This window comes from Cyprinodon tularosa, unplaced genomic scaffold (genome assembly GCF_016077235.1).
Source record: "Cyprinodon tularosa strain WSP-4 unplaced genomic scaffold, ASM1607723v1 ctg1141, whole genome shotgun sequence".
In the NCBI taxonomy this organism is placed as follows: Eukaryota; Metazoa; Chordata; class Actinopteri; order Cyprinodontiformes; family Cyprinodontidae; genus Cyprinodon; species Cyprinodon tularosa.
Genome location: NW_024037939.1, coordinates 43388 through 56972, shown reverse-complemented (window position 1 = coordinate 56972; position 13585 = coordinate 43388).

The window sequence follows — 13585 nt, the reverse complement described above, 5'->3', positions numbered from 1 at the left end:
CTGACTGGATGATCTGGTGAACTGGAAAGTGACCTGAGATGACATGATGTGAATTGGAGCTATAGAAATAAACTGAATAGAATTGAAGTTATGAGTAATAAAGTAAAATGGCACAGTTAGAAAGTATTGTACACAGTCACTAAAACGTATTTAAAACTTTGTAGAAAATACTTTTATGGCAATGAGAGCTTCCAGATGCCTCCTGTATGCAGAAATGAATCGCATGCATTGATCAGGTGGAATTTTGGCCCATTCTTCCACATAAACTTCAAGCCTTGAAGGTTTTCTGTTCCTCTTCTATGAACTCTGATCTTTAGTTCTTTCCATAGATTTTCTATTAGATTCCAGTCAGCTGATTGGCTGGGCCATTCTAGCAGCTTTATTTCTTTCAGTGGAGAGTTTCCTTGGTTTCAGTGTGTTTGGGCTCATTGTCTTGCTGAAATGTCCACCAACGCAGATCTTTATCTTAGAATGTCTGCACATGTTGACTTCCTTCAATGATTTGATGTTTGCCAGAACCATCTGCTGATAAACAGCCCCCCGCCATGATGCGCCCACCTCCAAACTTCACTGTTGAAGTGACAAGTAACAAGTTGATGATCTGGTTGAACCAAGGGCGTAGGTTTGAGTTAAACTTTGGTAGGGACACTATTCTTCAGTTTCATTGGTCCTTTGCAAAAATATGCATGCTCTTTTTTATGCTTAATGTGAGCTTCAGGGCTCATTTTGTTTAAAGAGAACAGCAGCATTTCTTGCTACATTAATACAAATCTTATAAGCACTACATGCTCTAGATGCTGTTTATCAATATTTAAAGCATAACTGGCTCTGATGAATGTGGAATTAGGACTTTTTCCATTTTGAAAAGGGTTTCTTTAAACCCGCTCACAGGTTTTTACCAAATAAGTACCAAGGGTTTAAGTGCTAAGGAAAAACCAATTCTCTTTATTTTTTTACTTTTGTTCCTTGGAATGAAAAAATACAAAAGGGATAATAATTTTAGTGATTACAGTATATCTGCTAAAAAATGAACTAACATTAAATAAAATTACAGGCTTGTCTTGTAGCTTTTTAAACTTGGTAAAACTTAACATTTCTTTTTAATAACAAAACAGAAGTTTAATTTTCTTTGGCCCAAGTTCTGAAAAGAAATTTGAATTAGCCTCACTTCATTTGGGAAAAATATTAAACTTTTGATTTAAAAATAAAAATAAAAAATTTGTTGTTTTTTTAAACCCCAGGAACTTTATTTGGTTTTCCCCATTCAAAAAAGGTTTTTTTTAATTCCTTTTCATCTGAAAAAGAAAAATTAAAAAAATTTATCGTTTTTACATTAACCCCTAAAAAACTTTCCTGCTTTTTCCCTCAAGGCTTGCTTTTTAATTCTTTTTTTTTTTGGAATTTTAAACCCAATATTTATTTAAACCTTCGCGTCCAAAAGCGGCCCCCAAAAAGAAAATTAACTGAAATTTAAAAAGATAAAGATTCAAAAACCCGTTACCGGCTCCCATTGGTTCGTTAAAAGAAAGAAAAAACCTCCTTTCCACAAAAAGCCTAAAAGGCAAGCCCATCTTATATCAGAATCTATTTTCTTGTTCCTAAAAAAGGACTTGTCTAAAAATTTTGGAGGTTTCCTATGGTCCCTAGAATTTTAAAGTAAAATGGGATGGGAGGTCTTTTTAAGTTATCCCAACAGTTCTCCTGGAAACCAATTTACAATTTTTAAAAGCCGTTAAGGGAAACCCCTTTCCCATCTTTTTAAGGAAAGGAAAACTTTTTCATTTTTGAAAAGCTATTTTAATTGGGGAGGGGTTTCCATTACTGAGCTACTCAAAAATAAATCTACGGGAAGAAAAGGCAAAAATTTCTGGGGCTAGGCCCCCCAAATTTATTGGTTATTTTCCCTGTTCCACGCAGACTGAAAAGTAAAATAATTCGGTCTCCTCTTTTCCCAAGGTTCCTCAAAGTTTGTTTTGGCTTGGTGACGTTTATCCTGGAAAAAACTCACACCTCCAAACAACCCTTGTTATATAGAATAGGGAAGATCGGCCCGTTTAGTTTCCAGTTTTATTTCTTATTTACTAAAGGTTTTGTGCTTTCTTCTCCTCTCCCTGGAGCTCCTTGGGAGTTTCCCTTTCTTTTGTTTTAGGGGCCTTTTAAGCTGTTTTTTAAATCTGGTTTGTCTTCTTTGAACCAGTCGCCTGGAAAATTTTGGCCCGTCACACGAGGGGGTTCTGCAAAAATGGTTGTTCCTGTTAAAAGGGAGTTTTTCCCCCACCGGTTTGTAAAGAGCTTATTGTGGGGTTTTTTGTATTTTAAATTTTTAATATAATCCAAATCAACTGGTTTTTCCTTTTAGATAAAAAAACTTTGTTCAATTTTTGGGAAAAAAAAACCCAAAAAAGGTGAGAAAAGAAAATGTTTTTGTGAAATTTTTTTGGCCATTTAAAAAAACTTTAAATGATTGAAGGAAGAATTAAACAATTGAATGATTAAAATCAAGTAGATTAAATAAATAAAAAAGTTTTTCAGCAGGAAAAACTATAGTTTTGGTACATTTCATCTTTAAAAAAGTATTTTTCAATCAATGAGTTCTGCTTATGTTTAATTCAATTTTATGGTGTGTTTAAAGATGTTCAAGTTTTGAAATGATTTTTTTTTTATGAAAACCTGGAATATTAACATTAATGGGTCGACTATTGAGATGCGGTGAAAAAAGAAGCCATTTTCTCCAATAGAAACGCACAAAAGCAGGAAGCAGAGCTTTGATTGGAGCCTGAGGCCGGTTCACAGAGAGGTAACAGCCGACAGTATTATCATCTCACTGGAGGACAAATGTAGAGCTTTATATCATTTATTTGTCAAATTTAGAACAGATCGATGAATCCACATTCTAGACGGTAAAATCTCCTCCTGGGAGGTCTTAGGTTCATAATTGTGTTTTTACAGTAAAGATTCTTTAAACCTCAGTGTTGTGTTATTTTTCTGTTAGTTAAAAACATCTAAAAACATTATAAAAAAATACAAAACAAGGTTGGTCATGAATATCCAAAGCAGTAATTCGATTTTTGCATCATTTGGTTGCTAAATAACGGGTTCAAAAAAGACTTTTAATGTTTACAAAAAAAAAAAACAGTGTTTTTTGTTTTTTTTTTCCGTGGACTGCTTTGGGAAAATTCTACAATCCATTTTGGTGACACTGACGGACTTATGTTGCGTATAAATATCCCAACCTTCTTATTTTAAAGTCGTAGGGAAGCGGCTGTTCCAATCGTTGCATTTCTGAATTCTTCTGAGTCGTGCACGACTTTACACGAGTGAATAAAGTGAATGTGATTGGTCGTTTAACCTCTTGAACTCCAAGACTCACTGCAGCAAAAGATGCACAATGCTGCACTAATTATGTACCAATGTAGCCATACCATACATCAAATTAAACAGGAGAAACTCTGCTACAAGCACATAAAAGTCATTCTAACACAGACTAAACACAAGCCGAACACCAAGCATATTGATGTTTAAATATCAAAATCTAAATAACGTCAGAGCGTCCACCCAGCCGCCAAAGAACACAAACATACTTAAAATTACTAACAGAAATTCTGACTTACCTTTGCAATTATGTGAAGAAGATTTGTAATTGAAAGTAAAAAACCAACATGCCTCCGTTCATTTTCAACTCTTACCAACTTCAATCTATAGACTAAAGGAGCCATTTGAGAAGCTCTTTAACAGCTGGTTCTCTCAGAGAAATAAAGCAGATAGTTGTTTTAGCATTTATTTAGAGTTTCTAAACACATAAAGACCAAACTACACATGTTGTAGGAACACTCTGCCTTTGCAAACGAAGCAGACGCAGTTTGTCCGGTGGGATTTTCTTCAAATCCTTCAATTGGATTTTTCCCTCCTGTGAGGTGAAGGAGCGGCGCTCTTTCCAGGCTAATATCTCAGAGCAAACACCGCGTCAGCTGTTTGTGTTTGCCAACACATGATGACTACACTCACCGGCCACTTTATTAGGTACACCTGTCCAACTGCTCGTTAACACTTAATTTCTAAGCAGCCAATCACATGGCGGCAACTCAGTGCATTTAGGCATGTAGACATGGTCAAGACAATCTCCTGCAGTTCAAAGCGAGCATCAGTATGGGGAAGAAAGGTGATTTGAGTGACTTTGAACGTGGCATGATTGTTGGTGCCAGAAGGGCTGGTCTGAGTATTTCAGAAACTGCTGATCTACTGGGATTTTCACGCACAACCATCTCTAGGGTTTACAGAGAATGGTCCGAAAAAGAAAAAACATCCAGTGAGCGGCAGTTCTGTGGGCGGAAATGCCTCGTTGATGCCAGAGGTCAGAGGAGAATGGCCAGACTGGTTGGAGCTGATAGAAGGGCAACAGTGACTCAAATAACCACCCGTTACAACCAAGGTGGGCAGAAGAGCATCTCTGAACGCACAGTACGTGGAACTTTGAGGCAGATGGGCTACAGCAGCAGAAGACCACACCGGGTGCCACTCCTTTCAGCTAAGAACAGGAAACTGAGGCTACAATTTGCACAAGCTCATGGAAATTGGACAATAGAAGATTGGAAAAACGTTGCCTGGTCTGATGAGTCTGGATTTCTGCTGCGACATTCGGATGGTAGGGTCAGAATTTGGCGTCTACAACATGAAAGCATGGATCCATCCTGCCTTGTATCAACGGTTCAGGCTGGTGGTGGTGGTGTCATGGTGTGGGGAATATTTTCTTGGCACTCTTTGGGCCCCTTGGTACCAATTGAGCATCGTTGCAACGCCACAGCCTACCTGAGTATTGTTGCTTACCATGTCCATCCCTTTATGACCACAATGTACCCAACTTCTGATGGCTACTTTCAGCAGGATAATGCGCCATGTCATAAAGCTGGAATCATCTCAGACTGGTTTCTTGAACATGACAATGAGTTCACTGTACTCAAATGGCCTCCACAGTCACCAGATCTCAATCCAATAGAGCATCTTTGGGATGTGGTGGAACGGGAGATTCGCATCATGGATGTGCAGCCGACAAATCTGCGGCAACTGTGTGATGCCATCATGTCAATATGGACCAAACTCCCTGAGGAATGCTTCCAGCACCTTGTTGAATCTATGCCACCAAGAATTGAGGCAGTTCTGAAGGCAAAAGGGGGTCCAACCCGTTACTAGCATGGGGTACCTAATAAAGTGGCCGGTGAGTAAATGAATATTTCAGGGGAAACAGCTCCGTAGAACTGGTTCCTGAGGATCAGGTCTCCTTCATCAACTCAAATGGCAGCACATGAAAAACATTGCAAAGATATACACACTTCTTTTATTTTTTTTTTTACATTTTTTCATTTTACAAACTAAGATTTTATTTGACTAAGATGTTATTGAAAGACTAACTGAAGAGTATAAATATGCTTATTTAAAAAAACGACACACGTTGGTCAGAAAAAAGACTGGAGAAGCGGATTCGTTATAAAACATCAGCATCTCACAAAGGACTGTTCAGTCCAGCAACCGAAAGAGTCTGGGTCACGTAAACTGACAGATCGGCCATGGAGAGGTTTAACGGCGAATCCCAGAGCAACGGCTGATGCTGCAGAGGTCCAGAGTTCAGGTAAGAACGTTTCTCCAGAGAGACAATCTGTCAGCAGTTTTCACAGCTTTCGGTAGAGAGCATAGTTCAACACCATCAAAATGTTTTCCTCAAACAAACACAGCGAAGGCTGCATGGTCCTATGGGAATTTGGTTCTTTAAGAGAAGCTTATCTGTGCAAGGCAATGATGGATGGAGATAAATACAAAGAAACTGTAGACTAAAAACCACATCCAGGCTTGAGGCTGATCTTGGGCACATCAGCTTCAGTGCAGGACATTGTAATCAAACCCAAAACATTTGATTACAGGTCAACAACCTTTCCCAGTGAGCCGTTCTTTCTCACTGGATTTAATGCTACATTACGTGATGTTTTAGAACAGCATTGTAATTAATGAGGTCTAGGTGTTACAGCTCTATAAACTGTTTGTAGGTAGGAAGCTGAGGCATTTCTTGCAAGAAAAAAGGTTTAAATGTATTTAACGTCGTCAGACGGAGAGATAGAGCTCTGACTGTTGAAACCTCAGAACAAACATTTATACCTGACAAAAATCCCAACACAGACCCCCCACCCAGGGGAACCAACCCACCCCCCGCATCAAGAACTTTCTCAAATTTGAACATTTGGAGGAAAAAACAGCTTGAGTTCATCAAGGCCGTTCCGTGTTAGATTAATCTATCTTCCACTGGTCAGATGGATCTCCTAATAACAGCCGTCCTCCCCTTCATGCCACTGGACTTTGTTTCCAAGTCTGAAGACGTTTCTCTTCTATCCAGGAAGATTTTCAATTCAAAATGTCAGAAATACTGCTGAGTTCCAGGTTTTATAGAGTGAACCAAAAGCTTAGAAAACATGCAAATAGACCAGAGGAGCGGGTCCGCCCCTAATGAACAGAGGTTGTTTGGGTTCTTTGTTAGCCTGTAATACCCAGTACTGGTCTATGTCTCTGAAAGGGGGTCATTAGAGGGAACTGTTGGCCTGGTGTTTTGGTCCTCTCTATGGGGGTGGAGTTTGGGATGATAACTAAAACGACCCATTCCAAAGGGGAGGACCCCTTTTTCATCATTCTGCTTCATTCTATCTCTATAGTTCTGCTGCTATAGGCTTAGACTGCTGGAGGACATAGGGACCCCCATTTCATCATTCTGCTTCATTCTATCTCTATAGTTCTGCTGCTATAGGCTTAGACTGCTGGAGGACATAGGGACCCCCATTTCATCATTCTGCTTCATTCTATCTCTATTCTCCCACTCTGCAGAATCTGTTAGTTCAATCTCTAACGTTCTGCTCTCTCTGCTTTTTCTCATAGTAGCTTCATCTGGTCTGTTCCTGTTTGGCTGTGACTCCATCCTGGAGAGAAATATCAGCTGTGCTGCTGCCATCAACACCTTTGTTTCTAGATGTTGGAGCTTGGCCTGTTTTCCAGTGTAGTCCTGTTTCTCTGACTGTGACTAACTGGATGTGCTCTCTTCATCCTCTGACATGGGAGCTGGCTCGGAGCTCGTCTGCCTGGCTGTGTGTTTCCTGGACGGGGCCGCCTGTGGAGCTGGTTGACAGTTGCCTTTTGTATCTATGCTTCTTTTTCTATGTCTGCTTCTGTCTCCTTGAACCCCAGTGGGCCTCAGCAGATGGCCGCTCACACTGAGCCTGGTTCTGCTGGAGGTTTCTTCCTGTTCAAAGGGAGTTTTTCCTCTCCACTGTCGCTACAAGCATGCTTAGTGTGAGGGATTGCTGAAGAGTCAACGAGTCGATGCAATCAGCTGGTTTTCCTTAGATAGAAAATGTCCAGAGGATTGTTTTTTTTTTTTTTATTACTTTTTCTGGAATATTATAATGAACGTTATTTTTAACTGCTTTTACTGTTACAAGCAAACTAAAGATAAAGATAATATCCTAAAATGGAAGATTTCTCTTCCCAAAAGGAGAGGTTTGGGACAATATATGAATTTATATTTCTTCGTTAAATATTGTGGTCAACAGAGAATGCAACATCTACCAGAATAGATTATATGTGGTGTATTTTCTAGATAAGGCTTCATTATTATAATGTGAACTTTCATTCTTCTCCTAGCTTATCAGAGTTGCTGCTGATAGAAAAGGTGAATCGGCCGCTCAGACGGACGCCAGTATTTTATTCACCATCTTTGGGCTGATATGAAGTGAAGAAATACAGTCAGATAGTGATGAGAGCTACAGACAGCAGCACCTCGCTGAGGAGAAAGAAATGTTCCTGAGAGCGATAGAGACGGACAGATGGTGCAGCTACGTGTAGGACCTTATCATCCCTGGTTGCATGTTGGCACTATTTAAACTGATATGGGGAATAATAAACACAGCTAAGCTCTAAAAGATGTCACACACTTTTAACTACATATTGACTTTGTTTTGGTGAAAGAGCCAAAGTTTCCTTCTGATCTGTTCTAACTGACTCATTTCTAATTGATTGAAAATTGAAATGCTCGTTATCTGACGGCAGCCGTGTTGAAGCCGAACCTTTTTCAGAATTTTAGAATTGATTATCAATATAAATCCTGTTTTTATTCAACGTGCTGCAGATTCTAAGCTATCCAGAAAACAATAAACAAACCCGCCTGATCGCTGGCGATCCGTTTTAAAGCGTTTACAACTAATAACTCAGAATGCATGAAAATTACACCAGTACAATGTTTCCCACTATAGACATGTTAGACATTGTTGGAAAGCTTAGATTAACACAGATATAGTGTTGGGATCCAGAGGCTTGTCAACCTTTCTTCACCAGAGGGAGCCTGAGATCTTCCTCCTGAGGGCGTGAGCTGACTTCTGCACACCTGTTTCCCATCTGCTCATCTGGAGGCTTTCTTAAGGAGGAGGAGGAGGCTGACACTTCTCTGCCAGAGTGTTTGCCAGTAATGGTACCAGCAAACCTGAGCCAGCTACTCTGATCTGTTTTCCTGATTTTTTGAGAACCTCTCTGACTCTGTGTTCTTCTGCCTCTCAGATCCTGACATATCTGGTGATCAGTCAACTCCTGGAGAAAACTCTCGCTGCCTGGAGCCTGCCTGTCTGCCCTCCGCCTCAGCCTCCGTCTCCGCCTCTGCCCTCAGCCTGCCGATCAGCCTCTGGACCCTCAAGGTTCCCCCCCTACCGGTCAGAATACCCCCTGAGCAGGTATTAACCCAAACCGCCGTTAAACAGCAAGTTTCCGGGATCCACTCTAACCGATCTGTCCTCCTCTAGTTGCTTCCCTCCAGTGACCAGCCCGACGAACGAAGACCCAGTTCACATTTCTCAGAAAACATTGTCAATAAACCTTTTAACTATTTTTCCTGTCTCTTGAGTGTTTCTGCATGTGGGTTAGAAGATTAGACCCCAACATGACATATAGCAGCATGTCCAAATGTAAACATGACAAAGCAGACACAACACGCAAGCAAGACTTTATTGCTGCTGTGAAAAAAAGACCAGTTATTTTTCGAGAATAAAAAAACAACAACTCTGAGTCTTGAACAGATGCAGCTTGGGCTGTGTTTTACTCAGCCAACTTTCATGTATATATTCAAAAACTACAAGGTGTTAGCTTTCAAATAATGTATCACACATTATTCTATAGTTCCTAAGTCATTTGCTTTTCCATGAACCTGCTGTTCATATTATTGCCATTTATAAAGCAGTGTGAAACATTGGCTGAGCCTTTAACGCCTTATAAGGGACTTTTCAGTCCTTCATTCACAACTAGAACATTGCAGATCTGGTAGGTTGGGCAGGGAGAGAACTGCTCAGAGAAGCAGCAGGTGAGACTGAAATCATTCATCATTGGAGGAAATGGTTTAAACAGAAAATGAAGCTGCTGATAGAAACATGGATGAAACTGAAAACTGGAGACAATCCTGAAAAAATGTGAAAGGCTGTTAAAGACATTAGACCTGGTTAACATTCATCATCAAGTACGGCAACATTACTACTCATACATTCTGTTAGAAAGGTATTTAAATCTCAGGTATACATAACTTTGACAGCATTCTGTGATCATCAATTTTACCAGAAACATAGCAACTTTAGATAATCTTTAGACATCTTCCACATTGTACAGTGGTGGGACCATAGATAGATGATTTATGATTTATCTCAAAGGTGTTCTAAAAGGCTGAGGTCAGGTGTTGCGGCTACTCTTGCATCAAAAAAGTTTCCAAAAAAATCAAAAATTGCCAGAGTAGTCTTAGGAGGAGGTTTTTCGACTCACAAAACAAAAAGCACTCGTGGAGAATTTTCTTGTTTCAAAATAAGGGTGTTTTCTTTACTAATAAAAAATAACAGAAATATTCTCAGAGTTGACTTACAAAAATTCAAATATAAAGTTAAGTGATGTGTGTGAAAAACCTGTTGCACTCCTCACTCCTTCAAACAAACAATCAGCTCCACCTCATCAGCTGCTTCTACTTGTTAATCTCAGCAGGAGGCGGACTGACAAGGAGGAGGGTCAAAGCAAAACAAATACATAAACAAATAAACAATAACTCTACCATTCACATAACCTTAGCTCTTTAACATTAATAATTTTGCAAAAGATAAATGAATCTAATTCTTAATAGGCTCCAACATCCCGGCCCCTAATTGTTAGCCTTAGCAAAATAACAATTACAAAAATAATATTCACAGGAGCCTAACATCTAGCAAAAACATTACATAAACTTCATTCTTTTGTCCATAAATGTTACCTAGAGCTTCTCAACATTTCTAATGCTTAAAGCAGTCCATAGAAAGTCTTATTTCATCCAGCTGCCTCCATTAAAAGACAGAGCTTATCTATTGGTCGCTGGATGACTTTGGCTTTGGTTTTAACCAAAACGCTTCTAACAAAACCTTTGGCATCTGGAAAAATCCTTATCACACGACCCATTGTCCATGCGCTCCTTGGTGCTGAGTTATCCACAATAACAACCAGATCTCCAGGGCTGAAGTTCCTCCTTTTGCTGTTCCACTTGCTTCGTTCTTGCATAAGTGGAAGATACTCCCTTGTCCAACGTCTCCAGAAAAGATCTGCAAGATACTGTGATTGTCTCCATCTTCTTCTTGAATATTGATCTGTTTTCTCAAAGACTCCTGGTGGTAAGGTTGCTTTTCCTTTCAGCTGGAGTAAATGGTTTGGTGTTAGTGGTTCTAAATCATTAGGGTCATTCGACACTGAAGTTATTGGCCTGTCATTTAGGATGGCTTCCACTTCACATAGTGCTGTTGACAGGGTTTCATCATCCAGTGTTTGTTCCTTAAGGACAGATGTGAGGGTCTTCTTGATTAGACGTATTAGTCTTTCCCAGACTCCACCATGGTGAGCCCCAAAAGGTGGGTTAAAAATCCATTTTATTCCCTCTACTAAAAGGGTCTTTTGGATTTTCTGATGATTTAGCTCTTTTAATGCTTCTTGTAATTCCTTTTGTGCTCCCACAAAGTTTGTCCCACAGTCTGTTCTGATGCTCATCACTGATCCTCTTCTGCAGATGAATCTGCGTATAGCATTTATGCATGAATCTGTTGTTAAGAAGTTTGCCATCTCTAGGTGGACAGCTCGACTCACCAGACAGGTGAATATGACGCCCCATCGTTTCACCTGAGCTCGTCCCCTTTTTACTTCAATAGGACCAAAGTAGTCAATGCCAACATGACTGAAAGGAGGTAGGTCTGGAAATAAACGGTCCTCAGGAAGGTCTGACATCTTCTGTTCACCAGGTTTTGCCTGCATGCGTCTACAGAATACACAGCTCTTGATGATTTTTCTGGCTAAGGAGTTTGCATGAGGGAGCCAGAATTTCTGCCTTAGCTTGGAGAGCATGTGGCTCCTTCCTGAATGTCCAACTTGGTGATGAATTTTCTGTAGGATGAGGTTAGATAAATGTGAACCTTTAGGTAGAATGATCGGGTTTTTCTGGTGGAATGGCATTGCGCTTTTGTTTATCCTACCACCAACTCTCAAGATGCCACCATCGAGCATCGGATCCAGTTTGAGGATGGTACTTCTTGAACTGAGAGGTTTGCCTTGTTCCAAGCAAGTAAATTCACAGTGAAAGTGGCGTTTTTGTTCAAAACAAATGATTGCTTTCTCTGCATTCTGCATGTCCTCCACTGATAAGTATTGCGTCTCGTGTTGATTTTCCAACTTTTTCATCACTTCTGAAGACAGGTGAGTTTGACTTTTTCTTTGCTGGCTTAGCAGTAGAAGATGTCTTTTAACCTTTAATACCCAGGCTACAGACTTCTGAAGTCGGTTCCATGATGAATGATACTTTATCATCTTGCATATTGGATGTTGATCCTCCATTATCACACTGTTAACTGTGATCTCCTTTCTCACTTCTGGATCGTTCGCTGGTATTTCTTTCAGACCTTCTGTGTGTTTCGGCCATGTTCCTTTTTCTCTGCTGAGATATTCAGGACCAGTCAGCCATTTTGATCTTAAGAAAGATTCTACATATAGCCCTCTTGATGCGTCGTCGGCTGGGTTGACTTTTGAACTTATGTATCTCCACTGGCTGGTGTGGGAGAGGTCATGGATTACAGCAATCCTGTTGGATACAAAAGTGTGAAATCTTTTAGTTTGATTGTGAATATATTTCAAGACAGAGGTACTATCTGTCCAGAAAGTTGAATCAGAAAGTGGTAAATGCAGCTCCTTCTTTAGCATTCGATCCACCTTAACAGCCAATGTTGCTGCTGTTAGTTCCAGTCTGGGTATGGTCATCTGCTTTAGAGGTGCCACTCTAGCTTTTCCAAATATAAAGCAGATATGGATTTGACCTTGGTGATTTGTTAATCTGAGGTAGCTTACTGTACCATAGCCTGACTCACTTGCATCACAAAAGTGATGCAGTTCAGCAGTTTCCACGGGATCAAAGTTTTCAGGCTTCATGCATCTTGCAACTTGAAAGTCATGTAGCAGATTTAACTCCTTGAGCCATCTTTGCCAAGGCTTTGCAAATTCCTGGGGAATGACATTATCCCATCCATACTTGGATTTGCAGAGTTCCTGAAGTAACTGTTTGGCTTTCAAGATGAAAGGAGAAAGGAATCCTAATGGGTCGTATACTGAACTCACTGTGGTGAGAAGTATACCTCTTCTGGTAGCAGGTCGACTCCTGATGGTGACTTTAAAGCTGAAGGTATCACTGAGAGTATCCCAGTGGAGTCCAAGTGCAGACTCAACTGTTATTTGTTCTTTCAGCTTTTCTTTATCCAGATCTAGTTCCTTGAATGCTCCAGCTCTGTGATGTTCAGGGATGCTTGCCAGCACTTCATTGCTGTTGCTGACCCATTTTGTTAATGTAAAACCTCCCTCACTGCAAATTTTGGTGAGATCTGTGACAAGCTTCATTGCCTGGTTCACTGTTGCCACTGATCGGAGGCAATCATCTACATAAAAGTTACTTTTAATGGTTTTGATAATTTCATCAGAATAATGTTTCTGGTTGTCAGCAGCAGTTTGATGCAGAGCAAAATTAGCAATGCTTGGGGATGATACAGAGCCAAAGAGGTGAACTTTCATCCTGTAAACCTCAAGAGGTTTGTTAATGTTACCTTCTGGCCACCACAGAAACCTCAGCAAATCTCTGTCATTTTCATCAACAAAGACTTGATAAAACATTGCTTCAATGTCTGCCATTACTGCAATGGGTTCTTGGCGAAACCTTAACAATACCCCAATAAGGGTGTTTGTTAAATCAGGGCCTTGGAGGAGCTCCTTGTTCAGAGAGGTTCCTTGAAATGAGGATGTACAGTCAAACACCACCCTCAGTTTGTGCTTTCGCTTATGGTAAACACCATGATGTGGAATGTACCAGACATGTCCATCCTTCCTGCAAAGTTGCTCAAATGGAACCTTTTCTGCATAGCCCTTTTTCAAAATGTCCTCCATGAAGGATGTGTATTCTTCTGTGTACAACTTATCCTTCTTAAATTTTTTCATAAGGTGCAGTGTGCGTTCCTTAACCATTTTATAGTTATCAGGCATA